The 25,526-nt window shown below is 50.5% G+C and overlaps 44 non-coding genes across 44 annotated transcripts; all 44 read right to left on the bottom strand.

Moving 5' to 3' along the window:
• Window positions 1-328: 328 nt before the first annotated feature.
• Window positions 329-402, bottom strand: Trnan-guu (transfer RNA asparagine (anticodon GUU)). Its single transcript has one exon. It is a non-coding gene; the product is annotated as a tRNA-Asn (tRNA).
• A 323-nt stretch (window positions 403-725) lies between these two features.
• Window positions 726-797, bottom strand: Trnat-cgu (transfer RNA threonine (anticodon CGU)). Its single transcript has one exon. It is a non-coding gene; the product is annotated as a tRNA-Thr (tRNA).
• A 694-nt stretch (window positions 798-1,491) lies between these two features.
• Trnan-guu (transfer RNA asparagine (anticodon GUU)) lies at window positions 1,492-1,565 on the bottom strand. The gene has a single exon. It is a non-coding gene; the product is annotated as a tRNA-Asn (tRNA).
• Window positions 1,566-1,888: 323 nt separating this feature from the next.
• On the bottom strand, window positions 1,889-1,960 carry Trnat-cgu (transfer RNA threonine (anticodon CGU)). Its single transcript has one exon. It is a non-coding gene; the product is annotated as a tRNA-Thr (tRNA).
• Window positions 1,961-2,654: 694 nt separating this feature from the next.
• On the bottom strand, window positions 2,655-2,728 carry Trnan-guu (transfer RNA asparagine (anticodon GUU)). The gene has a single exon. It is a non-coding gene; the product is annotated as a tRNA-Asn (tRNA).
• A 323-nt stretch (window positions 2,729-3,051) lies between these two features.
• Trnat-cgu (transfer RNA threonine (anticodon CGU)) lies at window positions 3,052-3,123 on the bottom strand. Its single transcript has one exon. It is a non-coding gene; the product is annotated as a tRNA-Thr (tRNA).
• A 694-nt stretch (window positions 3,124-3,817) lies between these two features.
• On the bottom strand, window positions 3,818-3,891 carry Trnan-guu (transfer RNA asparagine (anticodon GUU)). Its single transcript has one exon. It is a non-coding gene; the product is annotated as a tRNA-Asn (tRNA).
• Window positions 3,892-4,214: 323 nt separating this feature from the next.
• On the bottom strand, window positions 4,215-4,286 carry Trnat-cgu (transfer RNA threonine (anticodon CGU)). The gene has a single exon. It is a non-coding gene; the product is annotated as a tRNA-Thr (tRNA).
• Window positions 4,287-4,980: 694 nt separating this feature from the next.
• Window positions 4,981-5,054, bottom strand: Trnan-guu (transfer RNA asparagine (anticodon GUU)). The gene has a single exon. It is a non-coding gene; the product is annotated as a tRNA-Asn (tRNA).
• A 323-nt stretch (window positions 5,055-5,377) lies between these two features.
• On the bottom strand, window positions 5,378-5,449 carry Trnat-cgu (transfer RNA threonine (anticodon CGU)). The gene has a single exon. It is a non-coding gene; the product is annotated as a tRNA-Thr (tRNA).
• A 694-nt stretch (window positions 5,450-6,143) lies between these two features.
• On the bottom strand, window positions 6,144-6,217 carry Trnan-guu (transfer RNA asparagine (anticodon GUU)). Its single transcript has one exon. It is a non-coding gene; the product is annotated as a tRNA-Asn (tRNA).
• Window positions 6,218-6,540: 323 nt separating this feature from the next.
• Window positions 6,541-6,612, bottom strand: Trnat-cgu (transfer RNA threonine (anticodon CGU)). The gene has a single exon. It is a non-coding gene; the product is annotated as a tRNA-Thr (tRNA).
• Window positions 6,613-7,306: 694 nt separating this feature from the next.
• Trnan-guu (transfer RNA asparagine (anticodon GUU)) lies at window positions 7,307-7,380 on the bottom strand. Its single transcript has one exon. It is a non-coding gene; the product is annotated as a tRNA-Asn (tRNA).
• Window positions 7,381-7,703: 323 nt separating this feature from the next.
• Trnat-cgu (transfer RNA threonine (anticodon CGU)) lies at window positions 7,704-7,775 on the bottom strand. Its single transcript has one exon. It is a non-coding gene; the product is annotated as a tRNA-Thr (tRNA).
• Window positions 7,776-8,469: 694 nt separating this feature from the next.
• Window positions 8,470-8,543, bottom strand: Trnan-guu (transfer RNA asparagine (anticodon GUU)). Its single transcript has one exon. It is a non-coding gene; the product is annotated as a tRNA-Asn (tRNA).
• A 323-nt stretch (window positions 8,544-8,866) lies between these two features.
• Window positions 8,867-8,938, bottom strand: Trnat-cgu (transfer RNA threonine (anticodon CGU)). The gene has a single exon. It is a non-coding gene; the product is annotated as a tRNA-Thr (tRNA).
• A 694-nt stretch (window positions 8,939-9,632) lies between these two features.
• Window positions 9,633-9,706, bottom strand: Trnan-guu (transfer RNA asparagine (anticodon GUU)). Its single transcript has one exon. It is a non-coding gene; the product is annotated as a tRNA-Asn (tRNA).
• Window positions 9,707-10,029: 323 nt separating this feature from the next.
• Window positions 10,030-10,101, bottom strand: Trnat-cgu (transfer RNA threonine (anticodon CGU)). The gene has a single exon. It is a non-coding gene; the product is annotated as a tRNA-Thr (tRNA).
• Window positions 10,102-10,795: 694 nt separating this feature from the next.
• Window positions 10,796-10,869, bottom strand: Trnan-guu (transfer RNA asparagine (anticodon GUU)). Its single transcript has one exon. It is a non-coding gene; the product is annotated as a tRNA-Asn (tRNA).
• A 323-nt stretch (window positions 10,870-11,192) lies between these two features.
• Trnat-cgu (transfer RNA threonine (anticodon CGU)) lies at window positions 11,193-11,264 on the bottom strand. The gene has a single exon. It is a non-coding gene; the product is annotated as a tRNA-Thr (tRNA).
• Window positions 11,265-11,958: 694 nt separating this feature from the next.
• Window positions 11,959-12,032, bottom strand: Trnan-guu (transfer RNA asparagine (anticodon GUU)). Its single transcript has one exon. It is a non-coding gene; the product is annotated as a tRNA-Asn (tRNA).
• A 323-nt stretch (window positions 12,033-12,355) lies between these two features.
• On the bottom strand, window positions 12,356-12,427 carry Trnat-cgu (transfer RNA threonine (anticodon CGU)). The gene has a single exon. It is a non-coding gene; the product is annotated as a tRNA-Thr (tRNA).
• A 694-nt stretch (window positions 12,428-13,121) lies between these two features.
• On the bottom strand, window positions 13,122-13,195 carry Trnan-guu (transfer RNA asparagine (anticodon GUU)). The gene has a single exon. It is a non-coding gene; the product is annotated as a tRNA-Asn (tRNA).
• Window positions 13,196-13,518: 323 nt separating this feature from the next.
• Trnat-cgu (transfer RNA threonine (anticodon CGU)) lies at window positions 13,519-13,590 on the bottom strand. The gene has a single exon. It is a non-coding gene; the product is annotated as a tRNA-Thr (tRNA).
• A 694-nt stretch (window positions 13,591-14,284) lies between these two features.
• Window positions 14,285-14,358, bottom strand: Trnan-guu (transfer RNA asparagine (anticodon GUU)). Its single transcript has one exon. It is a non-coding gene; the product is annotated as a tRNA-Asn (tRNA).
• A 323-nt stretch (window positions 14,359-14,681) lies between these two features.
• Trnat-cgu (transfer RNA threonine (anticodon CGU)) lies at window positions 14,682-14,753 on the bottom strand. The gene has a single exon. It is a non-coding gene; the product is annotated as a tRNA-Thr (tRNA).
• Window positions 14,754-15,447: 694 nt separating this feature from the next.
• Window positions 15,448-15,521, bottom strand: Trnan-guu (transfer RNA asparagine (anticodon GUU)). Its single transcript has one exon. It is a non-coding gene; the product is annotated as a tRNA-Asn (tRNA).
• Window positions 15,522-15,844: 323 nt separating this feature from the next.
• Window positions 15,845-15,916, bottom strand: Trnat-cgu (transfer RNA threonine (anticodon CGU)). Its single transcript has one exon. It is a non-coding gene; the product is annotated as a tRNA-Thr (tRNA).
• Window positions 15,917-16,610: 694 nt separating this feature from the next.
• Trnan-guu (transfer RNA asparagine (anticodon GUU)) lies at window positions 16,611-16,684 on the bottom strand. Its single transcript has one exon. It is a non-coding gene; the product is annotated as a tRNA-Asn (tRNA).
• Window positions 16,685-17,007: 323 nt separating this feature from the next.
• On the bottom strand, window positions 17,008-17,079 carry Trnat-cgu (transfer RNA threonine (anticodon CGU)). The gene has a single exon. It is a non-coding gene; the product is annotated as a tRNA-Thr (tRNA).
• Window positions 17,080-17,767: 688 nt separating this feature from the next.
• On the bottom strand, window positions 17,768-17,841 carry Trnan-guu (transfer RNA asparagine (anticodon GUU)). The gene has a single exon. It is a non-coding gene; the product is annotated as a tRNA-Asn (tRNA).
• A 323-nt stretch (window positions 17,842-18,164) lies between these two features.
• Window positions 18,165-18,236, bottom strand: Trnat-cgu (transfer RNA threonine (anticodon CGU)). The gene has a single exon. It is a non-coding gene; the product is annotated as a tRNA-Thr (tRNA).
• A 694-nt stretch (window positions 18,237-18,930) lies between these two features.
• Trnan-guu (transfer RNA asparagine (anticodon GUU)) lies at window positions 18,931-19,004 on the bottom strand. Its single transcript has one exon. It is a non-coding gene; the product is annotated as a tRNA-Asn (tRNA).
• A 323-nt stretch (window positions 19,005-19,327) lies between these two features.
• Trnat-cgu (transfer RNA threonine (anticodon CGU)) lies at window positions 19,328-19,399 on the bottom strand. Its single transcript has one exon. It is a non-coding gene; the product is annotated as a tRNA-Thr (tRNA).
• A 694-nt stretch (window positions 19,400-20,093) lies between these two features.
• On the bottom strand, window positions 20,094-20,167 carry Trnan-guu (transfer RNA asparagine (anticodon GUU)). Its single transcript has one exon. It is a non-coding gene; the product is annotated as a tRNA-Asn (tRNA).
• A 323-nt stretch (window positions 20,168-20,490) lies between these two features.
• Window positions 20,491-20,562, bottom strand: Trnat-cgu (transfer RNA threonine (anticodon CGU)). Its single transcript has one exon. It is a non-coding gene; the product is annotated as a tRNA-Thr (tRNA).
• A 694-nt stretch (window positions 20,563-21,256) lies between these two features.
• Trnan-guu (transfer RNA asparagine (anticodon GUU)) lies at window positions 21,257-21,330 on the bottom strand. Its single transcript has one exon. It is a non-coding gene; the product is annotated as a tRNA-Asn (tRNA).
• A 323-nt stretch (window positions 21,331-21,653) lies between these two features.
• Trnat-cgu (transfer RNA threonine (anticodon CGU)) lies at window positions 21,654-21,725 on the bottom strand. Its single transcript has one exon. It is a non-coding gene; the product is annotated as a tRNA-Thr (tRNA).
• A 688-nt stretch (window positions 21,726-22,413) lies between these two features.
• Window positions 22,414-22,487, bottom strand: Trnan-guu (transfer RNA asparagine (anticodon GUU)). The gene has a single exon. It is a non-coding gene; the product is annotated as a tRNA-Asn (tRNA).
• A 323-nt stretch (window positions 22,488-22,810) lies between these two features.
• Trnat-cgu (transfer RNA threonine (anticodon CGU)) lies at window positions 22,811-22,882 on the bottom strand. Its single transcript has one exon. It is a non-coding gene; the product is annotated as a tRNA-Thr (tRNA).
• Window positions 22,883-23,576: 694 nt separating this feature from the next.
• Window positions 23,577-23,650, bottom strand: Trnan-guu (transfer RNA asparagine (anticodon GUU)). Its single transcript has one exon. It is a non-coding gene; the product is annotated as a tRNA-Asn (tRNA).
• Window positions 23,651-23,973: 323 nt separating this feature from the next.
• Trnat-cgu (transfer RNA threonine (anticodon CGU)) lies at window positions 23,974-24,045 on the bottom strand. Its single transcript has one exon. It is a non-coding gene; the product is annotated as a tRNA-Thr (tRNA).
• Window positions 24,046-24,739: 694 nt separating this feature from the next.
• On the bottom strand, window positions 24,740-24,813 carry Trnan-guu (transfer RNA asparagine (anticodon GUU)). Its single transcript has one exon. It is a non-coding gene; the product is annotated as a tRNA-Asn (tRNA).
• Window positions 24,814-25,136: 323 nt separating this feature from the next.
• On the bottom strand, window positions 25,137-25,208 carry Trnat-cgu (transfer RNA threonine (anticodon CGU)). Its single transcript has one exon. It is a non-coding gene; the product is annotated as a tRNA-Thr (tRNA).
• Between the last annotated feature and the right edge of the window lie 318 nt (window positions 25,209-25,526).

Below are 25,526 nucleotides of genomic sequence, written 5' to 3'. Positions count from 1 at the left end.
TGCAGACCGACACTTAAGAGACACCAAATAGAAATCGACATCGAGAGACAGGCCCTGTCATATGGCACTCGCGACGTATACGCTGAAATTGAATGTAAAGAATACGTCTTTTGTAGTGGGCGTCGCTCTACTGCAGTGTCACACATGACGAATAAATAGGAAAACAGTAGAACGTCTGTGTAGGGCCATGTTTTTACCTACAGTGTCACTTGGCTGAATGTGTATAAGGCTCTGTGGCATCACTCAACACAGCCAAGTTGTCACACTAGCTGTGTATCTCTAACAAAGCTGACGTATGTCCTCACCTGGGTGACGGTTAAAACGATTTCGCCCCCGGGTGGGCTCGAACCACCAACCTTTCGGTTAACAGCCGAACGCGCTAGCCGATTGCGCCACGGAGGCCTTGACTTGTGCTGTGCATATCAACGCAGTTCGTATACCTTCTGCAGGAATCTCGCAGAATGGTAGCATCTGCTTACGCCTCTTCACATGGATAAAATGCATGCACACTGTAGCGACGCTCGTAAACGAATGACATCGCCAAGCATGACATTATACTACAAAATGCATACAAACCACTGTTCTCCCTATGCAATCAGAAAACCTCTGAGGCCAGTAGGATACTTGTTATAGGTTGTAGAACATCCCTTCCATTCAGTGTACTGCCATGTGTTAGATGCTGCTCGCGATAGCTCCGCTCCTTGCGGGAAGGTTAAAAAAATGAATGCCTTCTGTGAGGTTCGAACTCACGACCCCTGGTTTACGAGACCAGTGCTCTACCACTGAGCTAAGAAGGCGGCAGCTGCGCGTTTGTGAGCTATCCCCGAATTGTCACTTCATCATACTGAATCTTGCAGCCCTCGACCAGATAACGGATTTGGCACACAGCTGCTGCTGCTGCTGGGGGTGTCCACATTGCCGTTTTCCAAATCTCTTGACTGTTTCGCCCTTACGATCGACGACGAGCGTCGTGCCACCAAACGTTTGCGGTCTGCACAATCTTGACCTAGTGCACAGTTTGTTGGATTGCGTGGCTCGACTGCGAAATGCGCCTTTCGGCTCCTCTCTCTGGCTGCAGTATGCTGTTGTCCACAGTGGCACTGGCGTTGCCCATGGGGCTTCATGTAAGGCGACTGCACGTCGCTCGGCCAGCAGCGGCCTACTGCAGACCGACACTTAAGAGACACCAAATAGAAATCGACATCGAGAGACAGGCCCTGTCATATGGCACTCGCGACGTATACGCTGAAATTGAATGTAAAGAATACGTCTTTTGTAGTGGGCGTCGCTCTACTGCAGTGTCACACATGACGAATAAATAGGAAAACAGTAGAACGTCTGTGTAGGGCCATGTTTTTACCTACAGTGTCACTTGGCTGAATGTGTATAAGGCTCTGTGGCATCACTCAACACAGCCAAGTTGTCACACTAGCTGTGTATCTCTAACAAAGTTGACGTATGTCCTCACCTGGGTGACGGTTAAAACGATTTCGCCCCCGGGTGGGCTCGAACCACCAACCTTTCGGTTAACAGCCGAACGCGCTAGCCGATTGCGCCACGGAGGCCTTGACTTGTGCTGTGCATATCAACGCAGTTCGTATACCTTCTGCAGGAATCTCGCAGAATGGTAGCATCTGCTTACGCCTCTTCACATGGATAAAATGCATGCACACTGTAGCGACGCTCGTAAACGAATGACATCGCCAAGCATGACATTATACTACAAAATGCATACAAACCACTGTTCTCCCTAGGCAATCAGAAAACCTCTGAGGCCAGTAGGATACTTGTTATAGGTTGTAGAACATCCCTTCCATTCAGTGTACTGCCATGTGTTAGATGCTGCTCGCGATAGCTCCGCTCCTTGCGGGAAGGTTAAAAAAATGAATGCCTTCTGTGAGGTTCGAACTCACGACCCCTGGTTTACGAGACCAGTGCTCTACCACTGAGCTAAGAAGGCGGCAGCTGCGCGTTTGTGAGCTATCCCCGAATTGTCACTTCATCATACTGAATCTTGCAGCCCTCGACCAGATAACGGATTTGGCACACAGCTGCTGCTGCTGCTGGGGGTGTCCACATTGCCGTTTTCCAAATCTCTTGACTGTTTCGCCCTTACGATCGACGACGAGCGTCGTGCCACCAAACGTTTGCGGTCTGCACAATCTTGACCTAGTGCACAGTTTGTTGGATTGCGTGGCTCGACTGCGAAATGCGCCTTTCGGCTCCTCTCTCTGGCTGCAGTATGCTGTTGTCCACAGTGGCACTGGCGTTGCCCATGGGGCTTCATGTAAGGCGACTGCACGTCGCTCGGCCAGCAGCGGCCTACTGCAGACCGACACTTAAGAGACACCAAATAGAAATCGACATCGAGAGACAGGCCCTGTCATATGGCACTCGCGACGTATACGCTGAAATTGAATGTAAAGAATACGTCTTTTGTAGTGGGCGTCGCTCTACTGCAGTGTCACACATGACGAATAAATAGGAAAACAGTAGAACGTCTGTGTAGGGCCATGTTTTTACCTACAGTGTCACTTGGCTGAATGTGTATAAGGCTCTGTGGCATCACTCAACACAGCCAAGTTGTCACACTAGCTGTGTATCTCTAACAAAGCTGACGTATGTCCTCACCTGGGTGACGGTTAAAACGATTTCGCCCCCGGGTGGGCTCGAACCACCAACCTTTCGGTTAACAGCCGAACGCGCTAGCCGATTGCGCCACGGAGGCCTTGACTTGTGCTGTGCATATCAACGCAGTTCGTATACCTTCTGCAGGAATCTCGCAGAATGGTAGCATCTGCTTACGCCTCTTCACATGGATAAAATGCATGCACACTGTAGCGACGCTCGTAAACGAATGACATCGCCAAGCATGACATTATACTACAAAATGCATACAAACCACTGTTCTCCCTATGCAATCAGAAAACCTCTGAGGCCAGTAGGATACTTGTTATAGGTTGTAGAACATCCCTTCCATTCAGTGTACTGCCATGTGTTAGATGCTGCTCGCGATAGCTCCGCTCCTTGCGGGAAGGTTAAAAAAATGAATGCCTTCTGTGAGGTTCGAACTCACGACCCCTGGTTTACGAGACCAGTGCTCTACCACTGAGCTAAGAAGGCGGCAGCTGCGCGTTTGTGAGCTATCCCCGAATTGTCACTTCATCATACTGAATCTTGCAGCCCTCGACCAGATAACGGATTTGGCACACAGCTGCTGCTGCTGCTGGGGGTGTCCACATTGCCGTTTTCCAAATCTCTTGACTGTTTCGCCCTTACGATCGACGACGAGCGTCGTGCCACCAAACGTTTGCGGTCTGCACAATCTTGACCTAGTGCACAGTTTGTTGGATTGCGTGGCTCGACTGCGAAATGCGCCTTTCGGCTCCTCTCTCTGGCTGCAGTATGCTGTTGTCCACAGTGGCACTGGCGTTGCCCATGGGGCTTCATGTAAGGCGACTGCACGTCGCTCGGCCAGCAGCGGCCTACTGCAGACCGACACTTAAGAGACACCAAATAGAAATCGACATCGAGAGACAGGCCCTGTCATATGGCACTCGCGACGTATACGCTGAAATTGAATGTAAAGAATACGTCTTTTGTAGTGGGCGTCGCTCTACTGCAGTGTCACACATGACGAATAAATAGGAAAACAGTAGAACGTCTGTGTAGGGCCATGTTTTTACCTACAGTGTCACTTGGCTGAATGTGTATAAGGCTCTGTGGCATCACTCAACACAGCCAAGTTGTCACACTAGCTGTGTATCTCTAACAAAGTTGACGTATGTCCTCACCTGGGTGACGGTTAAAACGATTTCGCCCCCGGGTGGGCTCGAACCACCAACCTTTCGGTTAACAGCCGAACGCGCTAGCCGATTGCGCCACGGAGGCCTTGACTTGTGCTGTGCATATCAACGCAGTTCGTATACCTTCTGCAGGAATCTCGCAGAATGGTAGCATCTGCTTACGCCTCTTCACATGGATAAAATGCATGCACACTGTAGCGACGCTCGTAAACGAATGACATCGCCAAGCATGACATTATACTACAAAATGCATACAAACCACTGTTCTCCCTATGCAATCAGAAAACCTCTGAGGCCAGTAGGATACTTGTTATAGGTTGTAGAACATCCCTTCCATTCAGTGTACTGCCATGTGTTAGATGCTGCTCGCGATAGCTCCGCTCCTTGCGGGAAGGTTAAAAAAATGAATGCCTTCTGTGAGGTTCGAACTCACGACCCCTGGTTTACGAGACCAGTGCTCTACCACTGAGCTAAGAAGGCGGCAGCTGCGCGTTTGTGAGCTATCCCCGAATTGTCACTTCATCATACTGAATCTTGCAGCCCTCGACCAGATAACGGATTTGGCACACAGCTGCTGCTGCTGCTGGGGGTGTCCACATTGCCGTTTTCCAAATCTCTTGACTGTTTCGCCCTTACGATCGACGACGAGCGTCGTGCCACCAAACGTTTGCGGTCTGCACAATCTTGACCTAGTGCACAGTTTGTTGGATTGCGTGGCTCGACTGCGAAATGCGCCTTTCGGCTCCTCTCTCTGGCTGCAGTATGCTGTTGTCCACAGTGGCACTGGCGTTGCCCATGGGGCTTCATGTAAGGCGACTGCACGTCGCTCGGCCAGCAGCGGCCTACTGCAGACCGACACTTAAGAGACACCAAATAGAAATCGACATCGAGAGACAGGCCCTGTCATATGGCACTCGCGACGTATACGCTGAAATTGAATGTAAAGAATACGTCTTTTGTAGTGGGCGTCGCTCTACTGCAGTGTCACACATGACGAATAAATAGGAAAACAGTAGAACGTCTGTGTAGGGCCATGTTTTTACCTACAGTGTCACTTGGCTGAATGTGTATAAGGCTCTGTGGCATCACTCAACACAGCCAAGTTGTCACACTAGCTGTGTATCTCTAACAAAGCTGACGTATGTCCTCACCTGGGTGACGGTTAAAACGATTTCGCCCCCGGGTGGGCTCGAACCACCAACCTTTCGGTTAACAGCCGAACGCGCTAGCCGATTGCGCCACGGAGGCCTTGACTTGTGCTGTGCATATCAACGCAGTTCGTATACCTTCTGCAGGAATCTCGCAGAATGGTAGCATCTGCTTACGCCTCTTCACATGGATAAAATGCATGCACACTGTAGCGACGCTCGTAAACGAATGACATCGCCAAGCATGACATTATACTACAAAATGCATACAAACCACTGTTCTCCCTATGCAATCAGAAAACCTCTGAGGCCAGTAGGATACTTGTTATAGGTTGTAGAACATCCCTTCCATTCAGTGTACTGCCATGTGTTAGATGCTGCTCGCGATAGCTCCGCTCCTTGCGGGAAGGTTAAAAAAATGAATGCCTTCTGTGAGGTTCGAACTCACGACCCCTGGTTTACGAGACCAGTGCTCTACCACTGAGCTAAGAAGGCGGCAGCTGCGCGTTTGTGAGCTATCCCCGAATTGTCACTTCATCATACTGAATCTTGCAGCCCTCGACCAGATAACGGATTTGGCACACAGCTGCTGCTGCTGCTGGGGGTGTCCACATTGCCGTTTTCCAAATCTCTTGACTGTTTCGCCCTTACGATCGACGACGAGCGTCGTGCCACCAAACGTTTGCGGTCTGCACAATCTTGACCTAGTGCACAGTTTGTTGGATTGCGTGGCTCGACTGCGAAATGCGCCTTTCGGCTCCTCTCTCTGGCTGCAGTATGCTGTTGTCCACAGTGGCACTGGCGTTGCCCATGGGGCTTCATGTAAGGCGACTGCACGTCGCTCGGCCAGCAGCGGCCTACTGCAGACCGACACTTAAGAGACACCAAATAGAAATCGACATCGAGAGACAGGCCCTGTCATATGGCACTCGCGACGTATACGCTGAAATTGAATGTAAAGAATACGTCTTTTGTAGTGGGCGTCGCTCTACTGCAGTGTCACACATGACGAATAAATAGGAAAACAGTAGAACGTCTGTGTAGGGCCATGTTTTTACCTACAGTGTCACTTGGCTGAATGTGTATAAGGCTCTGTGGCATCACTCAACACAGCCAAGTTGTCACACTAGCTGTGTATCTCTAACAAAGCTGACGTATGTCCTCACCTGGGTGACGGTTAAAACGATTTCGCCCCCGGGTGGGCTCGAACCACCAACCTTTCGGTTAACAGCCGAACGCGCTAGCCGATTGCGCCACGGAGGCCTTGACTTGTGCTGTGCATATCAACGCAGTTCGTATACCTTCTGCAGGAATCTCGCAGAATGGTAGCATCTGCTTACGCCTCTTCACATGGATAAAATGCATGCACACTGTAGCGACGCTCGTAAACGAATGACATCGCCAAGCATGACATTATACTACAAAATGCATACAAACCACTGTTCTCCCTATGCAATCAGAAAACCTCTGAGGCCAGTAGGATACTTGTTATAGGTTGTAGAACATCCCTTCCATTCAGTGTACTGCCATGTGTTAGATGCTGCTCGCGATAGCTCCGCTCCTTGCGGGAAGGTTAAAAAAATGAATGCCTTCTGTGAGGTTCGAACTCACGACCCCTGGTTTACGAGACCAGTGCTCTACCACTGAGCTAAGAAGGCGGCAGCTGCGCGTTTGTGAGCTATCCCCGAATTGTCACTTCATCATACTGAATCTTGCAGCCCTCGACCAGATAACGGATTTGGCACACAGCTGCTGCTGCTGCTGGGGGTGTCCACATTGCCGTTTTCCAAATCTCTTGACTGTTTCGCCCTTACGATCGACGACGAGCGTCGTGCCACCAAACGTTTGCGGTCTGCACAATCTTGACCTAGTGCACAGTTTGTTGGATTGCGTGGCTCGACTGCGAAATGCGCCTTTCGGCTCCTCTCTCTGGCTGCAGTATGCTGTTGTCCACAGTGGCACTGGCGTTGCCCATGGGGCTTCATGTAAGGCGACTGCACGTCGCTCGGCCAGCAGCGGCCTACTGCAGACCGACACTTAAGAGACACCAAATAGAAATCGACATCGAGAGACAGGCCCTGTCATATGGCACTCGCGACGTATACGCTGAAATTGAATGTAAAGAATACGTCTTTTGTAGTGGGCGTCGCTCTACTGCAGTGTCACACATGACGAATAAATAGGAAAACAGTAGAACGTCTGTGTAGGGCCATGTTTTTACCTACAGTGTCACTTGGCTGAATGTGTATAAGGCTCTGTGGCATCACTCAACACAGCCAAGTTGTCACACTAGCTGTGTATCTCTAACAAAGCTGACGTATGTCCTCACCTGGGTGACGGTTAAAACGATTTCGCCCCCGGGTGGGCTCGAACCACCAACCTTTCGGTTAACAGCCGAACGCGCTAGCCGATTGCGCCACGGAGGCCTTGACTTGTGCTGTGCATATCAACGCAGTTCGTATACCTTCTGCAGGAATCTCGCAGAATGGTAGCATCTGCTTACGCCTCTTCACATGGATAAAATGCATGCACACTGTAGCGACGCTCGTAAACGAATGACATCGCCAAGCATGACATTATACTACAAAATGCATACAAACCACTGTTCTCCCTATGCAATCAGAAAACCTCTGAGGCCAGTAGGATACTTGTTATAGGTTGTAGAACATCCCTTCCATTCAGTGTACTGCCATGTGTTAGATGCTGCTCGCGATAGCTCCGCTCCTTGCGGGAAGGTTAAAAAAATGAATGCCTTCTGTGAGGTTCGAACTCACGACCCCTGGTTTACGAGACCAGTGCTCTACCACTGAGCTAAGAAGGCGGCAGCTGCGCGTTTGTGAGCTATCCCCGAATTGTCACTTCATCATACTGAATCTTGCAGCCCTCGACCAGATAACGGATTTGGCACACAGCTGCTGCTGCTGCTGGGGGTGTCCACATTGCCGTTTTCCAAATCTCTTGACTGTTTCGCCCTTACGATCGACGACGAGCGTCGTGCCACCAAACGTTTGCGGTCTGCACAATCTTGACCTAGTGCACAGTTTGTTGGATTGCGTGGCTCGACTGCGAAATGCGCCTTTCGGCTCCTCTCTCTGGCTGCAGTATGCTGTTGTCCACAGTGGCACTGGCGTTGCCCATGGGGCTTCATGTAAGGCGACTGCACGTCGCTCGGCCAGCAGCGGCCTACTGCAGACCGACACTTAAGAGACACCAAATAGAAATCGACATCGAGAGACAGGCCCTGTCATATGGCACTCGCGACGTATACGCTGAAATTGAATGTAAAGAATACGTCTTTTGTAGTGGGCGTCGCTCTACTGCAGTGTCACACATGACGAATAAATAGGAAAACAGTAGAACGTCTGTGTAGGGCCATGTTTTTACCTACAGTGTCACTTGGCTGAATGTGTATAAGGCTCTGTGGCATCACTCAACACAGCCAAGTTGTCACACTAGCTGTGTATCTCTAACAAAGCTGACGTATGTCCTCACCTGGGTGACGGTTAAAACGATTTCGCCCCCGGGTGGGCTCGAACCACCAACCTTTCGGTTAACAGCCGAACGCGCTAGCCGATTGCGCCACGGAGGCCTTGACTTGTGCTGTGCATATCAACGCAGTTCGTATACCTTCTGCAGGAATCTCGCAGAATGGTAGCATCTGCTTACGCCTCTTCACATGGATAAAATGCATGCACACTGTAGCGACGCTCGTAAACGAATGACATCGCCAAGCATGACATTATACTACAAAATGCATACAAACCACTGTTCTCCCTATGCAATCAGAAAACCTCTGAGGCCAGTAGGATACTTGTTATAGGTTGTAGAACATCCCTTCCATTCAGTGTACTGCCATGTGTTAGATGCTGCTCGCGATAGCTCCGCTCCTTGCGGGAAGGTTAAAAAAATGAATGCCTTCTGTGAGGTTCGAACTCACGACCCCTGGTTTACGAGACCAGTGCTCTACCACTGAGCTAAGAAGGCGGCAGCTGCGCGTTTGTGAGCTATCCCCGAATTGTCACTTCATCATACTGAATCTTGCAGCCCTCGACCAGATAACGGATTTGGCACACAGCTGCTGCTGCTGCTGGGGGTGTCCACATTGCCGTTTTCCAAATCTCTTGACTGTTTCGCCCTTACGATCGACGACGAGCGTCGTGCCACCAAACGTTTGCGGTCTGCACAATCTTGACCTAGTGCACAGTTTGTTGGATTGCGTGGCTCGACTGCGAAATGCGCCTTTCGGCTCCTCTCTCTGGCTGCAGTATGCTGTTGTCCACAGTGGCACTGGCGTTGCCCATGGGGCTTCATGTAAGGCGACTGCACGTCGCTCGGCCAGCAGCGGCCTACTGCAGACCGACACTTAAGAGACACCAAATAGAAATCGACATCGAGAGACAGGCCCTGTCATATGGCACTCGCGACGTATACGCTGAAATTGAATGTAAAGAATACGTCTTTTGTAGTGGGCGTCGCTCTACTGCAGTGTCACACATGACGAATAAATAGGAAAACAGTAGAACGTCTGTGTAGGGCCATGTTTTTACCTACAGTGTCACTTGGCTGAATGTGTATAAGGCTCTGTGGCATCACTCAACACAGCCAAGTTGTCACACTAGCTGTGTATCTCTAACAAAGCTGACGTATGTCCTCACCTGGGTGACGGTTAAAACGATTTCGCCCCCGGGTGGGCTCGAACCACCAACCTTTCGGTTAACAGCCGAACGCGCTAGCCGATTGCGCCACGGAGGCCTTGACTTGTGCTGTGCATATCAACGCAGTTCGTATACCTTCTGCAGGAATCTCGCAGAATGGTAGCATCTGCTTACGCCTCTTCACATGGATAAAATGCATGCACACTGTAGCGACGCTCGTAAACGAATGACATCGCCAAGCATGACATTATACTACAAAATGCATACAAACCACTGTTCTCCCTATGCAATCAGAAAACCTCTGAGGCCAGTAGGATACTTGTTATAGGTTGTAGAACATCCCTTCCATTCAGTGTACTGCCATGTGTTAGATGCTGCTCGCGATAGCTCCGCTCCTTGCGGGAAGGTTAAAAAAATGAATGCCTTCTGTGAGGTTCGAACTCACGACCCCTGGTTTACGAGACCAGTGCTCTACCACTGAGCTAAGAAGGCGGCAGCTGCGCGTTTGTGAGCTATCCCCGAATTGTCACTTCATCATACTGAATCTTGCAGCCCTCGACCAGATAACGGATTTGGCACACAGCTGCTGCTGCTGCTGGGGGTGTCCACATTGCCGTTTTCCAAATCTCTTGACTGTTTCGCCCTTACGATCGACGACGAGCGTCGTGCCACCAAACGTTTGCGGTCTGCACAATCTTGACCTAGTGCACAGTTTGTTGGATTGCGTGGCTCGACTGCGAAATGCGCCTTTCGGCTCCTCTCTCTGGCTGCAGTATGCTGTTGTCCACAGTGGCACTGGCGTTGCCCATGGGGCTTCATGTAAGGCGACTGCACGTCGCTCGGCCAGCAGCGGCCTACTGCAGACCGACACTTAAGAGACACCAAATAGAAATCGACATCGAGAGACAGGCCCTGTCATATGGCACTCGCGACGTATACGCTGAAATTGAATGTAAAGAATACGTCTTTTGTAGTGGGCGTCGCTCTACTGCAGTGTCACACATGACGAATAAATAGGAAAACAGTAGAACGTCTGTGTAGGGCCATGTTTTTACCTACAGTGTCACTTGGCTGAATGTGTATAAGGCTCTGTGGCATCACTCAACACAGCCAAGTTGTCACACTAGCTGTGTATCTCTAACAAAGCTGACGTATGTCCTCACCTGGGTGACGGTTAAAACGATTTCGCCCCCGGGTGGGCTCGAACCACCAACCTTTCGGTTAACAGCCGAACGCGCTAGCCGATTGCGCCACGGAGGCCTTGACTTGTGCTGTGCATATCAACGCAGTTCGTATACCTTCTGCAGGAATCTCGCAGAATGGTAGCATCTGCTTACGCCTCTTCACATGGATAAAATGCATGCACACTGTAGCGACGCTCGTAAACGAATGACATCGCCAAGCATGACATTATACTACAAAATGCATACAAACCACTGTTCTCCCTATGCAATCAGAAAACCTCTGAGGCCAGTAGGATACTTGTTATAGGTTGTAGAACATCCCTTCCATTCAGTGTACTGCCATGTGTTAGATGCTGCTCGCGATAGCTCCGCTCCTTGCGGGAAGGTTAAAAAAATGAATGCCTTCTGTGAGGTTCGAACTCACGACCCCTGGTTTACGAGACCAGTGCTCTACCACTGAGCTAAGAAGGCGGCAGCTGCGCGTTTGTGAGCTATCCCCGAATTGTCACTTCATCATACTGAATCTTGCAGCCCTCGACCAGATAACGGATTTGGCACACAGCTGCTGCTGCTGCTGGGGGTGTCCACATTGCCGTTTTCCAAATCTCTTGACTGTTTCGCCCTTACGATCGACGACGAGCGTCGTGCCACCAAACGTTTGCGGTCTGCACAATCTTGACCTAGTGCACAGTTTGTTGGATTGCGTGGCTCGACTGCGAAATGCGCCTTTCGGCTCCTCTCTCTGGCTGCAGTATGCTGTTGTCCACAGTGGCACTGGCGTTGCCCATGGGGCTTCATGTAAGGCGACTGCACGTCGCTCGGCCAGCAGCGGCCTACTGCAGACCGACACTTAAGAGACACCAAATAGAAATCGACATCGAGAGACAGGCCCTGTCATATGGCACTCGCGACGTATACGCTGAAATTGAATGTAAAGAATACGTCTTTTGTAGTGGGCGTCGCTCTACTGCAGTGTCACACATGACGAATAAATAGGAAAACAGTAGAACGTCTGTGTAGGGCCATGTTTTTACCTACAGTGTCACTTGGCTGAATGTGTATAAGGCTCTGTGGCATCACTCAACACAGCCAAGTTGTCACACTAGCTGTGTATCTCTAACAAAGCTGACGTATGTCCTCACCTGGGTGACGGTTAAAACGATTTCGCCCCCGGGTGGGCTCGAACCACCAACCTTTCGGTTAACAGCCGAACGCGCTAGCCGATTGCGCCACGGAGGCCTTGACTTGTGCTGTGCATATCAACGCAGTTCGTATACCTTCTGCAGGAATCTCGCAGAATGGTAGCATCTGCTTACGCCTCTTCACATGGATAAAATGCATGCACACTGTAGCGACGCTCGTAAACGAATGACATCGCCAAGCATGACATTATACTACAAAATGCATACAAACCACTGTTCTCCCTATGCAATCAGAAAACCTCTGAGGCCAGTAGGATACTTGTTATAGGTTGTAGAACATCCCTTCCATTCAGTGTACTGCCATGTGTTAGATGCTGCTCGCGATAGCTCCGCTCCTTGCGGGAAGGTTAAAAAAATGAATGCCTTCTGTGAGGTTCGAACTCACGACCCCTGGTTTACGAGACCAGTGCTCTACCACTGAGCTAAGAAGGCGGCAGCTGCGCGTTTGTGAGCTATCCCCGAATTGTCACTTCATCATACTGAATCTTGCAGCCCTCGACCAGATAACGGATTTGGCACACAGCTGCTGCTGCTGCTGGGGGTGTCCACATTGCCGTTTTCCAAATCTCTTGACTGTTTCGCCCTTACGATCGACGACGAGCGTCGTGCCACCAAACGTTTGCGGTCTGCACAATCTTGACCTAGTGCACAGTTTGTTGGATTGCGTGGCTCGACTGCGAAATGCGCCTTTCGGCTCCTCTCTCTGGCTGCAGTATGCTGTTGTCCACAGTGGCACTGGCGTTGCCCATGGGGCTTCATGTAAGGCGACTGCACGTCGCTCGGCCAGCAGCGGCCTACTGCAGACCGACACTTAAGAGACACCAAATAGAAATCGACATCGAGAGACAGGCCCTGTCATATGGCACTCGCGACGTATACGCTGAAATTGAATGTAAAGAATACGTCTTTTGTAGTGGGCGTCGCTCTACTGCAGTGTCACACATGACGAATAAATAGGAAAACAGTAGAACGTCTGTGTAGGGCCATGTTTTTACCTACAGTGTCACTTGGCTGAATGTGTATAAGGCTCTGTGGCATCACTCAACACAGCCAAGTTGTCACACTAGCTGTGTATCTCTAACAAAGCTGACGTATGTCCTCACCTGGGTGACGGTTAAAACGATTTCGCCCCCGGGTGGGCTCGAACCACCAACCTTTCGGTTAACAGCCGAACGCGCTAGCCGATTGCGCCACGGAGGCCTTGACTTGTGCTGTGCATATCAACGCAGTTCGTATACCTTCTGCAGGAATCTCGCAGAATGGTAGCATCTGCTTACGCCTCTTCACATGGATAAAATGCATGCACACTGTAGCGACGCTCGTAAACGAATGACATCGCCAAGCATGACATTATACTACAAAATGCATACAAACCACTGTTCTCCCTATGCAATCAGAAAACCTCTGAGGCCAGTAGGATACTTGTTATAGGTTGTAGAACATCCCTTCCATTCAGTGTACTGCCATGTGTTAGATGCTGCTCGCGATAGCTCCGCTCCTTGCGGGAAGGTTAAAAAAATGAATGCCTTCTGTGAGGTTCGAACTCACGACCCCTGGTTTACGAGACCAGTGCTCTACCACTGAGCTAAGAAGGCGGCAGCTGCGCGTTTGTGAGCTATCCCCGAATTGTCACTTCATCATACTGAATCTTGCAGCCCTCGACCAGATAACGGATTTGGCACACAGCTGCTGCTGCTGCTGGGGGTGTCCACATTGCCGTTTTCCAAATCTCTTGACTGTTTCGCCCTTACGATCGACGACGAGCGTCGTGCCACCAAACGTTTGCGGTCTGCACAATCTTGACCTAGTGCACAGTTTGTTGGATTGCGTGGCTCGACTGCGAAATGCGCCTTTCGGCTCCTCTCTCTGGCTGCAGTATGCTGTTGTCCACAGTGGCACTGGCGTTGCCCATGGGGCTTCATGTAAGGCGACTGCACGTCGCTCGGCCAGCAGCGGCCTACTGCAGACCGACACTTAAGAGACACCAAATAGAAATCGACATCGAGAGACAGGCCCTGTCATATGGCACTCGCGACGTATACGCTGAAATTGAATGTAAAGAATACGTCTTTTGTAGTGGGCGTCGCTCTACTGCAGTGTCACACATGACGAATAAATAGGAAAACAGTAGAACGTCTGTGTAGGGCCATGTTTTTACCTACAGTGTCACTTGGCTGAATGTGTATAAGGCTCTGTGGCATCACTCAACACAGCCAAGTTGTCACACTAGCTGTGTATCTCTAACAAAGCTGACGTATGTCCTCACCTGGGTGACGGTTAAAACGATTTCGCCCCCGGGTGGGCTCGAACCACCAACCTTTCGGTTAACAGCCGAACGCGCTAGCCGATTGCGCCACGGAGGCCTTGACTTGTGCTGTGCATATCAACGCAGTTCGTATACCTTCTGCAGGAATCTCGCAGAATGGTAGCATCTGCTTACGCCTCTTCACATGGATAAAATGCATGCACACTGTAGCGACGCTCGTAAACGAATGACATCGCCAAGCATGACATTATACTACAAAATGCATACAAACCACTGTTCTCCCTATGCAATCAGAAAACCTCTGAGGCCAGTAGGATACTTGTTATAGGTTGTAGAACATCCCTTCCATTCAGTGTACTGCCATGTGTTAGATGCTGCTCGCGATAGCTCCGCTCCTTGCGGGAAGGTTAAAAAAATGAATGCCTTCTGTGAGGTTCGAACTCACGACCCCTGGTTTACGAGACCAGTGCTCTACCACTGAGCTAAGAAGGCGGCAGCTGCGCGTTTGTGAGCTATCCCCGAATTGTCACTTCATCATACTGAATCTTGCAGCCCTCGACCAGATAACGGATTTGGCACACAGCTGCTGCTGCTGCTGGGGGTGTCCACATTGCCGTTTTCCAAATCTCTTGACTGTTTCGCCCTTACGATCGACGACGAGCGTCGTGCCACCAAACGTTTGCGGTCTGCACAATCTTGACCTAGTGCACAGTTTGTTGGATTGCGTGGCTCGACTGCGAAATGCGCCTTTCGGCTCCTCTCTCTGGCTGCAGTATGCTGTTGTCCACAGTGGCACTGGCGTTGCCCATGGGGCTTCATGTAAGGCGACTGCACGTCGCTCGGCCAGCAGCGGCCTACTGCAGACCGACACTTAAGAGACACCAAATAGAAATCGACATCGAGAGACAGGCCCTGTCATATGGCACTCGCGACGTATACGCTGAAATTGAATGTAAAGAATACGTCTTTTGTAGTGGGCGTCGCTCTACTGCAGTGTCACACATGACGAATAAATAGGAAAACAGTAGAACGTCTGTGTAGGGCCATGTTTTTACCTACAGTGTCACTTGGCTGAATGTGTATAAGGCTCTGTGGCATCACTCAACACAGCCAAGTTGTCACACTAGCTGTGTATCTCTAACAAAGCTGACGTATGTCCTCACCTGGGTGACGGTTAAAACGATTTCGCCCCCGGGTGGGCTCGAACCACCAACCTTTCGGTTAACAGCCGAACGCGCTAGCCGATTGCGCCACGGAGGCCTTGACTTGTGCTGTGCATATCAACGCAGTTCGTATACCTTCTGCAGGAATCTCGCAGAATGGTAGCATCTGCTTACGCCTCTTCACATGGATAAAATGCATGCACACTGTAGCGACGCTCGTAAACGAATGACATCGCCAAGCATGACATTATACTACAAAATGCATACAAACCACTGTTCTCCCTATGCAATCAGAAAACCTCTGAGGCCAGTAGGATACTTGTTATAGGTTGTAGAACATCCCTTCCATTCAGTGTACTGCCATGTGTTAGATGCTGCTCGCGATAGCTCCGCTCCTTGCGGGAAGGTTAAAAAAATGAATGCCTTCTGTGAGGTTCGAACTCACGACCCCTGGTTTACGAGACCAGTGCTCTACCACTGAGCTAAGAAGGCGGCAGCTGCGCGTTTGTGAGCTATCCCCGAATTGTCACTTCATCATACTGAATCTTGCAGCCCTCGACCAGATAACGGATTTGGCACACAGCTGCTGCTGCTGCTGGGGGTGTCCACATTGCCGTTTTCCAAATCTCTTGACTGTTTCGCCCTTACGATCGACGACGAGCGTCGTGCCACCAAACGTTTGCGGTCTGCACAATCTTGACCTAGTGCACAGTTTGTTGGATTGCGTGGCTCGACTGCGAAATGCGCCTTTCGGCTCCTCTCTCTGGCTGCAGTATGCTGTTGTCCACAGTGGCACTGGCGTTGCCCATGGGGCTTCATGTAAGGCGACTGCACGTCGCTCGGCCAGCAGCGGCCTACTGCAGACCGACACTTAAGAGACACCAAATAGAAATCGACATCGAGAGACAGGCCCTGTCATATGGCACTCGCGACGTATACGCTGAAATTGAATGTAAAGAATACGTCTTTTGTAGTGGGCGTCGCTCTACTGCAGTGTCACACATGACGAATAAATAGGAAAACAGTAGAACGTCTGTGTAGGGCCATGTTTTTACCTACAGTGTCACTTGGCTGAATGTGTATAAGGCTCTGTGGCATCACTCAACACAGCCAAGTTGTCACACTAGCTGTGTATCTCTAACAAAGTTGACGTATGTCCTCACCTGGGTGACGGTTGAAACGATTTCGCCCCCGGGTGGGCTCGAACCACCAACCTTTCGGTTAACAGCCGAACGCGCTAGCCGATTGCGCCACGGAGGCCTTGACTTGTGCTGTGCATATCAACGCAGTTCGTATACCTTCTGCAGGAATCTCGCAGAATGGTAGCATCTGCTTACGCCTCTTCACATGGATAAAATGCATGCACACTGTAGCGACGCTCGTAAACGAATGACATCGCCAAGCATGACATTATACTACAAAATGCATACAAACCACTGTTCTCCCTATGCAATCAGAAAACCTCTGAGGCCAGTAGGATACTTGTTATAGGTTGTAGAACATCCCTTCCATTCAGTGTACTGCCATGTGTTAGATGCTGCTCGCGATAGCTCCGCTCCTTGCGGGAAGGTTAAAAAAATGAATGCCTTCTGTGAGGTTCGAACTCACGACCCCTGGTTTACGAGACCAGTGCTCTACCACTGAGCTAAGAAAGCGGCAGCTGCGCGTTTGTGAGCTATCCCCGAATTGTCACTTCATCATACTGAATCTTGCAGCCCTCGACCAGATAACGGATTTGGCACACAGCTGCTGCTGGGGGTGTCCACATTGCAGTTTTCCAAATCTCTTGACTGTTTCGCCCTTACGATCGACGACGAGCGTCGTGCCACCAAACGTTTGCGGTCTGCACAATCTTGACCTAGTGCACAGTTTGTTGGATTGCGTGGCTCGACTGCGAAATGCGCCTTTCGGCTCCTCTCTCTGGCTGCAGTATGCTGTTGTCCACAGTGGCACTGGCGTTGCCCATGGGGCTTCATGTAAGGCGACTGCACGTCGCTCGGCCAGCAGCGGCCTACTGCAGACCGACACTTAAGAGACACCAAATAGAAATCGACATCGAGAGACAGGCCCTGTCATATGGCACTCGCGACGTATACGCTGAAATTGAATGTAAAGAATACGTCTTTTGTAGTGGGCGTCGCTCTACTGCAGTGTCACACATGACGAATAAATAGGAAAACAGTAGAACGTCTGTGTAGGGCCATGTTTTTACCTACAGTGTCACTTGGCTGAATGTGTATAAGGCTCTGTGGCATCACTCAACACAGCCAAGTTGTCACACTAGCTGTGTATCTCTAACAAAGCTGACGTATGTCCTCACCTGGGTGACGGTTAAAACGATTTCGCCCCCGGGTGGGCTCGAACCACCAACCTTTCGGTTAACAGCCGAACGCGCTAGCCGATTGCGCCACGGAGGCCTTGACTTGTGCTGTGCATATCAACGCAGTTCGTATACCTTCTGCAGGAATCTCGCAGAATGGTAGCATCTGCTTACGCCTCTTCACATGGATAAAATGCATGCACACTGTAGCGACGCTCGTAAACGAATGACATCGCCAAGCATGACATTATACTACAAAATGCATACAAACCACTGTTCTCCCTATGCAATCAGAAAACCTCTGAGGCCAGTAGGATACTTGTTATAGGTTGTAGAACATCCCTTCCATTCAGTGTACTGCCATGTGTTAGATGCTGCTCGCGATAGCTCCGCTCCTTGCGGGAAGGTTAAAAAAATGAATGCCTTCTGTGAGGTTCGAACTCACGACCCCTGGTTTACGAGACCAGTGCTCTACCACTGAGCTAAGAAGGCGGCAGCTGCGCGTTTGTGAGCTATCCCCGAATTGTCACTTCATCATACTGAATCTTGCAGCCCTCGACCAGATAACGGATTTGGCACACAGCTGCTGCTGCTGCTGGGGGTGTCCACATTGCCGTTTTCCAAATCTCTTGACTGTTTCGCCCTTACGATCGACGACGAGCGTCGTGCCACCAAACGTTTGCGGTCTGCACAATCTTGACCTAGTGCACAGTTTGTTGGATTGCGTGGCTCGACTGCGAAATGCGCCTTTCGGCTCCTCTCTCTGGCTGCAGTATGCTGTTGTCCACAGTGGCACTGGCGTTGCCCATGGGGCTTCATGTAAGGCGACTGCACGTCGCTCGGCCAGCAGCGGCCTACTGCAGACCGACACTTAAGAGACACCAAATAGAAATCGACATCGAGAGACAGGCCCTGTCATATGGCACTCGCGACGTATACGCTGAAATTGAATGTAAAGAATACGTCTTTTGTAGTGGGCGTCGCTCTACTGCAGTGTCACACATGACGAATAAATAGGAAAACAGTAGAACGTCTGTGTAGGGCCATGTTTTTACCTACAGTGTCACTTGGCTGAATGTGTATAAGGCTCTGTGGCATCACTCAACACAGCCAAGTTGTCACACTAGCTGTGTATCTCTAACAAAGCTGACGTATGTCCTCACCTGGGTGACGGTTAAAACGATTTCGCCCCCGGGTGGGCTCGAACCACCAACCTTTCGGTTAACAGCCGAACGCGCTAGCCGATTGCGCCACGGAGGCCTTGACTTGTGCTGTGCATATCAACGCAGTTCGTATACCTTCTGCAGGAATCTCGCAGAATGGTAGCATCTGCTTACGCCTCTTCACATGGATAAAATGCATGCACACTGTAGCGACGCTCGTAAACGAATGACATCGCCAAGCATGACATTATACTACAAAATGCATACAAACCACTGTTCTCCCTATGCAATCAGAAAACCTCTGAGGCCAGTAGGATACTTGTTATAGGTTGTAGAACATCCCTTCCATTCAGTGTACTGCCATGTGTTAGATGCTGCTCGCGATAGCTCCGCTCCTTGCGGGAAGGTTAAAAAAATGAATGCCTTCTGTGAGGTTCGAACTCACGACCCCTGGTTTACGAGACCAGTGCTCTACCACTGAGCTAAGAAGGCGGCAGCTGCGCGTTTGTGAGCTATCCCCGAATTGTCACTTCATCATACTGAATCTTGCAGCCCTCGACCAGATAACGGATTTGGCACACAGCTGCTGCTGCTGCTGGGGGTGTCCACATTGCCGTTTTCCAAATCTCTTGACTGTTTCGCCCTTACGATCGACGACGAGCGTCGTGCCACCAAACGTTTGCGGTCTGCACAATCTTGACCTAGTGCACAGTTTGTTGGATTGCGTGGCTCGACTGCGAAATGCGCCTTTCGGCTCCTCTCTCTGGCTGCAGTATGCTGTTGTCCACAGTGGCACTGGCGTTGCCCATGGGGCTTCATGTAAGGCGACTGCACGTCGCTCGGCCAGCAGCGGCCTACTGCAGACCGACACTTAAGAGACACCAAATAGAAATCGACATCGAGAGACAGGCCCTGTCATATGGCACTCGCGACGTATACGCTGAAATTGAATGTAAAGAATACGTCTTTTGTAGTGGGCGTCGCTCTACTGCAGTGTCACACATGACGAATAAATAGGAAAACAGTAGAACGTCTGTGTAGGGCCATGTTTTTACCTACAGTGTCACTTGGCTGAATGTGTATAAGGCTCTGTGGCATCACTCAACACAGCCAAGTTGTCACACTAGCTGTGTATCTCTAACAAAGCTGACGTATGTCCTCACCTGGGTGACGGTTAAAACGATTTCGCCCCCGGGTGGGCTCGAACCACCAACCTTTCGGTTAACAGCCGAACGCGCTAGCCGATTGCGCCACGGAGGCCTTGACTTGTGCTGTGCATATCAACGCAGTTCGTATACCTTCTGCAGGAATCTCGCAGAATGGTAGCATCTGCTTACGCCTCTTCACATGGATAAAATGCATGCACACTGTAGCGACGCTCGTAAACGAATGACATCGCCAAGCATGACATTATACTACAAAATGCATACAAACCACTGTTCTCCCTATGCAATCAGAAAACCTCTGAGGCCAGTAGGATACTTGTTATAGGTTGTAGAACATCCCTTCCATTCAGTGTACTGCCATGTGTTAGATGCTGCTCGCGATAGCTCCGCTCCTTGCGGGAAGGTTAAAAAAATGAATGCCTTCTGTGAGGTTCGAACTCACGACCCCTGGTTTACGAGACCAGTGCTCTACCACTGAGCTAAGAAGGCGGCAGCTGCGCGTTTGTGAGCTATCCCCGAATTGTCACTTCATCATACTGAATCTTGCAGCCCTCGACCAGATAACGGATTTGGCACACAGCTGCTGCTGCTGCTGGGGGTGTCCACATTGCCGTTTTCCAAATCTCTTGACTGTTTCGCCCTTACGATCGACGACGAGCGTCGTGCCACCAAACGTTTGCGGTCTGCACAATCTTGACCTAGTGCACAGTTTGTTGGATTGCGTGGCTCGACTGCGAAATGCGCCTTTCGGCTCCTCTCTCTGGCTGCAGTATGCTGTTGTCCACAGTGGCACTGGCGTTGCCCATGGGGCTTCATGTAAGGCGACTGCACGTCGCTCGGCCAGCAGCGGCCTACTGCAGACCGACACTTAAGAGACACCAAATAGAAATCGACATCGAGAGACAGGCCCTGTCATATGGCACTCGCGACGTATACGCTGAAATTGAATGTAAAGAATACGTCTTTTGTAGTGGGCGTCGCTCTACTGCAGTGTCACACATGACGAATAAATAGGAAAACAGTAGAACGTCTGTGTAGGGCCATGTTTTTACCTACAGTGTCACTTGGCTGAATGTGTATAAGGCTCTGTGGCATCACTCAACACAGCCAAGTTGTCACACTAGCTGTGTATCTCTAACAAAGTTGACGTATGTCCTCACCTGGGTGACGGTTGAAACGATTTCGCCCCCGGGTGGGCTCGAACCACCAACCTTTCGGTTAACAGCCGAACGCGCTAGCCGATTGCGCCACGGAGGCCTTGACTTGTGCTGTGCATATCAACGCAGTTCGTATACCTTCTGCAGGAATCTCGCAGAATGGTAGCATCTGCTTACGCCTCTTCACATGGATAAAATGCATGCACACTGTAGCGACGCTCGTAAACGAATGACATCGCCAAGCATGACATTATACTACAAAATGCATACAAACCACTGTTCTCCCTATGCAATCAGAAAACCTCTGAGGCCAGTAGGATACTTGTTATAGGTTGTAGAACATCCCTTCCATTCAGTGTACTGCCATGTGTTAGATGCTGCTCGCGATAGCTCCGCTCCTTGCGGGAAGGTTAAAAAAATGAATGCCTTCTGTGAGGTTCGAACTCACGACCCCTGGTTTACGAGACCAGTGCTCTACCACTGAGCTAAGAAAGCGGCAGCTGCGCGTTTGTGAGCTATCCCCGAATTGTCACTTCATCATACTGAATCTTGCAGCCCTCGACCAGATAACGGATTTGGCACACAGCTGCTGCTGGGGGTGTCCACATTGCAGTTTTCCAAATCTCTTGACTGTTTCGCCCTTACGATCGACGACGAGCGTCGTGCCACCAAACGTTTGCGGTCTGCACAATCTTGACCTAGTGCACAGTTTGTTGGATTGCGTGGCTCGACTGCGAAATGCGCCTTTCGGCTCCTCTCTCTGGCTGCAGTATGCTGTTGTCCACAGTGGCACTGGCGTTGCCCATGGGGCTTCATGTAAGGCGACTGCACGTCGCTCGGCCAGCAGCGGCCTACTGCAGACCGACACTTAAGAGACACCAAATAGAAATCGACATCGAGAGACAGGCCCTGTCATATGGCACTCGCGACGTATACGCTGAAATTGAATGTAAAGAATACGTCTTTTGTAGTGGGCGTCGCTCTACTGCAGTGTCACACATGACGAATAAATAGGAAAACAGTAGAACGTCTGTGTAGGGCCATGTTTTTACCTACAGTGTCACTTGGCTGAATGTGTATAAGGCTCTGTGGCATCACTCAACACAGCCAAGTTGTCACACTAGCTGTGTATCTCTAACAAAGCTGACGTATGTCCTCACCTGGGTGACGGTTAAAACGATTTCGCCCCCGGGTGGGCTCGAACCACCAACCTTTCGGTTAACAGCCGAACGCGCTAGCCGATTGCGCCACGGAGGCCTTGACTTGTGCTGTGCATATCAACGCAGTTCGTATACCTTCTGCAGGAATCTCGCAGAATGGTAGCATCTGCTTACGCCTCTTCACATGGATAAAATGCATGCACACTGTAGCGACGCTCGTAAACGAATGACATCGCCAAGCATGACATTATACTACAAAATGCATACAAACCACTGTTCTCCCTATGCAATCAGAAAACCTCTGAGGCCAGTAGGATACTTGTTATAGGTTGTAGAACATCCCTTCCATTCAGTGTACTGCCATGTGTTAGATGCTGCTCGCGATAGCTCCGCTCCTTGCGGGAAGGTTAAAAAAATGAATGCCTTCTGTGAGGTTCGAACTCACGACCCCTGGTTTACGAGACCAGTGCTCTACCACTGAGCTAAGAAGGCGGCAGCTGCGGGTTTGTGAGCTATCCCCGAATTGTCACTTCATCATACTGAATCTTGCAGCCCTCGACCAGATAACGGATTTGGCACACAGCTGCTGCTGCTGCTGGGGGTGTCCACATTGCCGTTTTCCAAATCTCTTGACTGTTTCGCCCTTACGATCGACGACGAGCGTCGTGCCACCAAACGTTTGCGGTCTGCACAATCTTGACCTAGTGCACAGTTTGTTGGATTGCGTGGCTCGACTGCGAAATGCGCCTTTCGGCTCCTCTCTCTGGCTGCAGTATGCTGTTGTCCACAGTGGCACTGGCGTTGCCCATGGGGCTTCATGTAAGGCGACTGCACGTCGCTCGGCCAGCAGCGGCCTACTGCAGACCGACACTTAAGAGACACCAAATAGAAATCGACATCGAGAGACAGGCCCTGTCATATGGCACTCGCGACGTATACGCTGAAATTGAATGTAAAGAATACGTCTTTTGTAGTGGGCGTCGCTCTACTGCAGTGTCACACATGACGAATAAATAGGAAAACAGTAGAACGTCTGTGTAGGGCCATGTTTTTACCTACAGTGTCACTTGGCTGAATGTGTATAAGGCTCTGTGGCATCACTCAACACAGCCAAGTTGTCACACTAGCTGTGTATCTCTAACAAAGCTGACGTATGTCCTCACCTGGGTGACGGTTAAAACGATTTCGCCCCCGGGTGGGCTCGAACCACCAACCTTTCGGTTAACAGCCGAACGCGCTAGCCGATTGCGCCACGGAGGCCTTGACTTGTGCTGTGCATATCAACGCAGTTCGTATACCTTCTGCAGGAATCTCGCAGAATGGTAGCATCTGCTTACGCCTCTTCACATGGATAAAATGCATGCACACTGTAGCGACGCTCGTAAACGAATGACATCGCCAAGCATGACATTATACTACAAAATGCATACAAACCACTGTTCTCCCTATGCAATCAGAAAACCTCTGAGGCCAGTAGGATACTTGTTATAGGTTGTAGAACATCCCTTCCATTCAGTGTACTGCCATGTGTTAGATGCTGCTCGCGATAGCTCCGCTCCTTGCGGGAAGGTTAAAAAAATGAATGCCTTCTGTGAGGTTCGAACTCACGACCCCTGGTTTACGAGACCAGTGCTCTACCACTGAGCTAAGAAGGCGGCAGCTGCGCGTTTGTGAGCTATCCCCGAATTGTCACTTCATCATACTGAATCTTGCAGCCCTCGACCAGATAACGGATTTGGCACACAGCTGCTGCTGCTGCTGGGGGTGTCCACATTGCCGTTTTCCAAATCTCTTGACTGTTTCGCCCTTACGATCGACGACGAGCGTCGTGCCACCAAACGTTTGCGGTCTGCACAATCTTGACCTAGTGCACAGTTTGTTGGATTGCGTGGCTCGACTGCGAAATGCGCCTTTCGGCTCCTCTCTCTGGCTGCAGTATGCTGTTGTCCACAGTGGCACTGGCGTTGCCCATGGGGCTTCATGTAAGGCGACTGCACGTCGCTCGGCCAGCAGCGGCCTACTGCAGACCGACACTTAAGAGACACCAAATAGAAATCGACATCGAGAGACAGGCCCTGTCATATGGCACTCGCGACGTATACGCTGAAATTGAATGTAAAGAATACGTCTTTTGTAGTGGGCGTCGCTCTACTGCAGTGTCACACATGACGAATAAATAGGAAAACAGTAGAACGTCTGTGTAGGGCCATGTTTTTACCTACAGTGTCACTTGGCTGAATGTGTATAAGGCTCTGTGGCATCACTCAACACAGCCAAGTTGTCACACTAGCTGTGTATCTCTAACAAAGCTGACGTATGTCCTCACCTGGGTGACGGTTAAAACGATTTCGCCCCCGGGTGGGCTCGAACCACCAACCTTTCGGTTAACAGCCGAACGCGCTAGCCGATTGCGCCACGGAGGCCTTGACTTGTGCTGTGCATATCAACGCAGTTCGTATACCTTCTGCAGGAATCTCGCAGAATGGTAGCATCTGCTTACGCCTCTTCACATGGATAAAATGCATGCACACTGTAGCGACGCTCGTAAACGAATGACATCGCCAAGCATGACATTATACTACAAAATGCATACAAACCACTGTTCTCCCTATGCAATCAGAAAACCTCTGAGGCCAGTAGGATACTTGTTATAGGTTGTAGAACATCCCTTCCATTCAGTGTACTGCCATGTGTTAGATGCTGCTCGCGATAGCTCCGCTCCTTGCGGGAAGGTTAAAAAAATGAATGCCTTCTGTGAGGTTCGAACTCACGACCCCTGGTTTACGAGACCAGTGCTCTACCACTGAGCTAAGAAGGCGGCAGCTGCGCGTTTGTGAGCTATCCCCGAATTGTCACTTCATCATACTGAATCTTGCAGCCCTCGACCAGATAACGGATTTGGCACACAGCTGCTGCTGCTGCTGGGGGTGTCCACATTGCCGTTTTCCAAATCTCTTGACTGTTTCGCCCTTACGATCGACGACGAGCGTCGTGCCACCAAACGTTTGCGGTCTGCACAATCTTGACCTAGTGCACAGTTTGTTGGATTGCGTGGCTCGACTGCGAAATGCGCCTTTCGGCTCCTCTCTCTGGCTGCAGTATGCTGTTGTCCACAGTGGCACTGGCGTTGCCCATG

This window comes from Schistocerca cancellata, chromosome 6 (assembly GCF_023864275.1).
Source record: "Schistocerca cancellata isolate TAMUIC-IGC-003103 chromosome 6, iqSchCanc2.1, whole genome shotgun sequence".
Taxonomy (NCBI): domain Eukaryota; kingdom Metazoa; phylum Arthropoda; class Insecta; order Orthoptera; family Acrididae; genus Schistocerca; species Schistocerca cancellata.
Note: the sequence above shows the minus strand (reverse complement) of the source record. Positions and strands in the feature narration are given on the sequence as shown.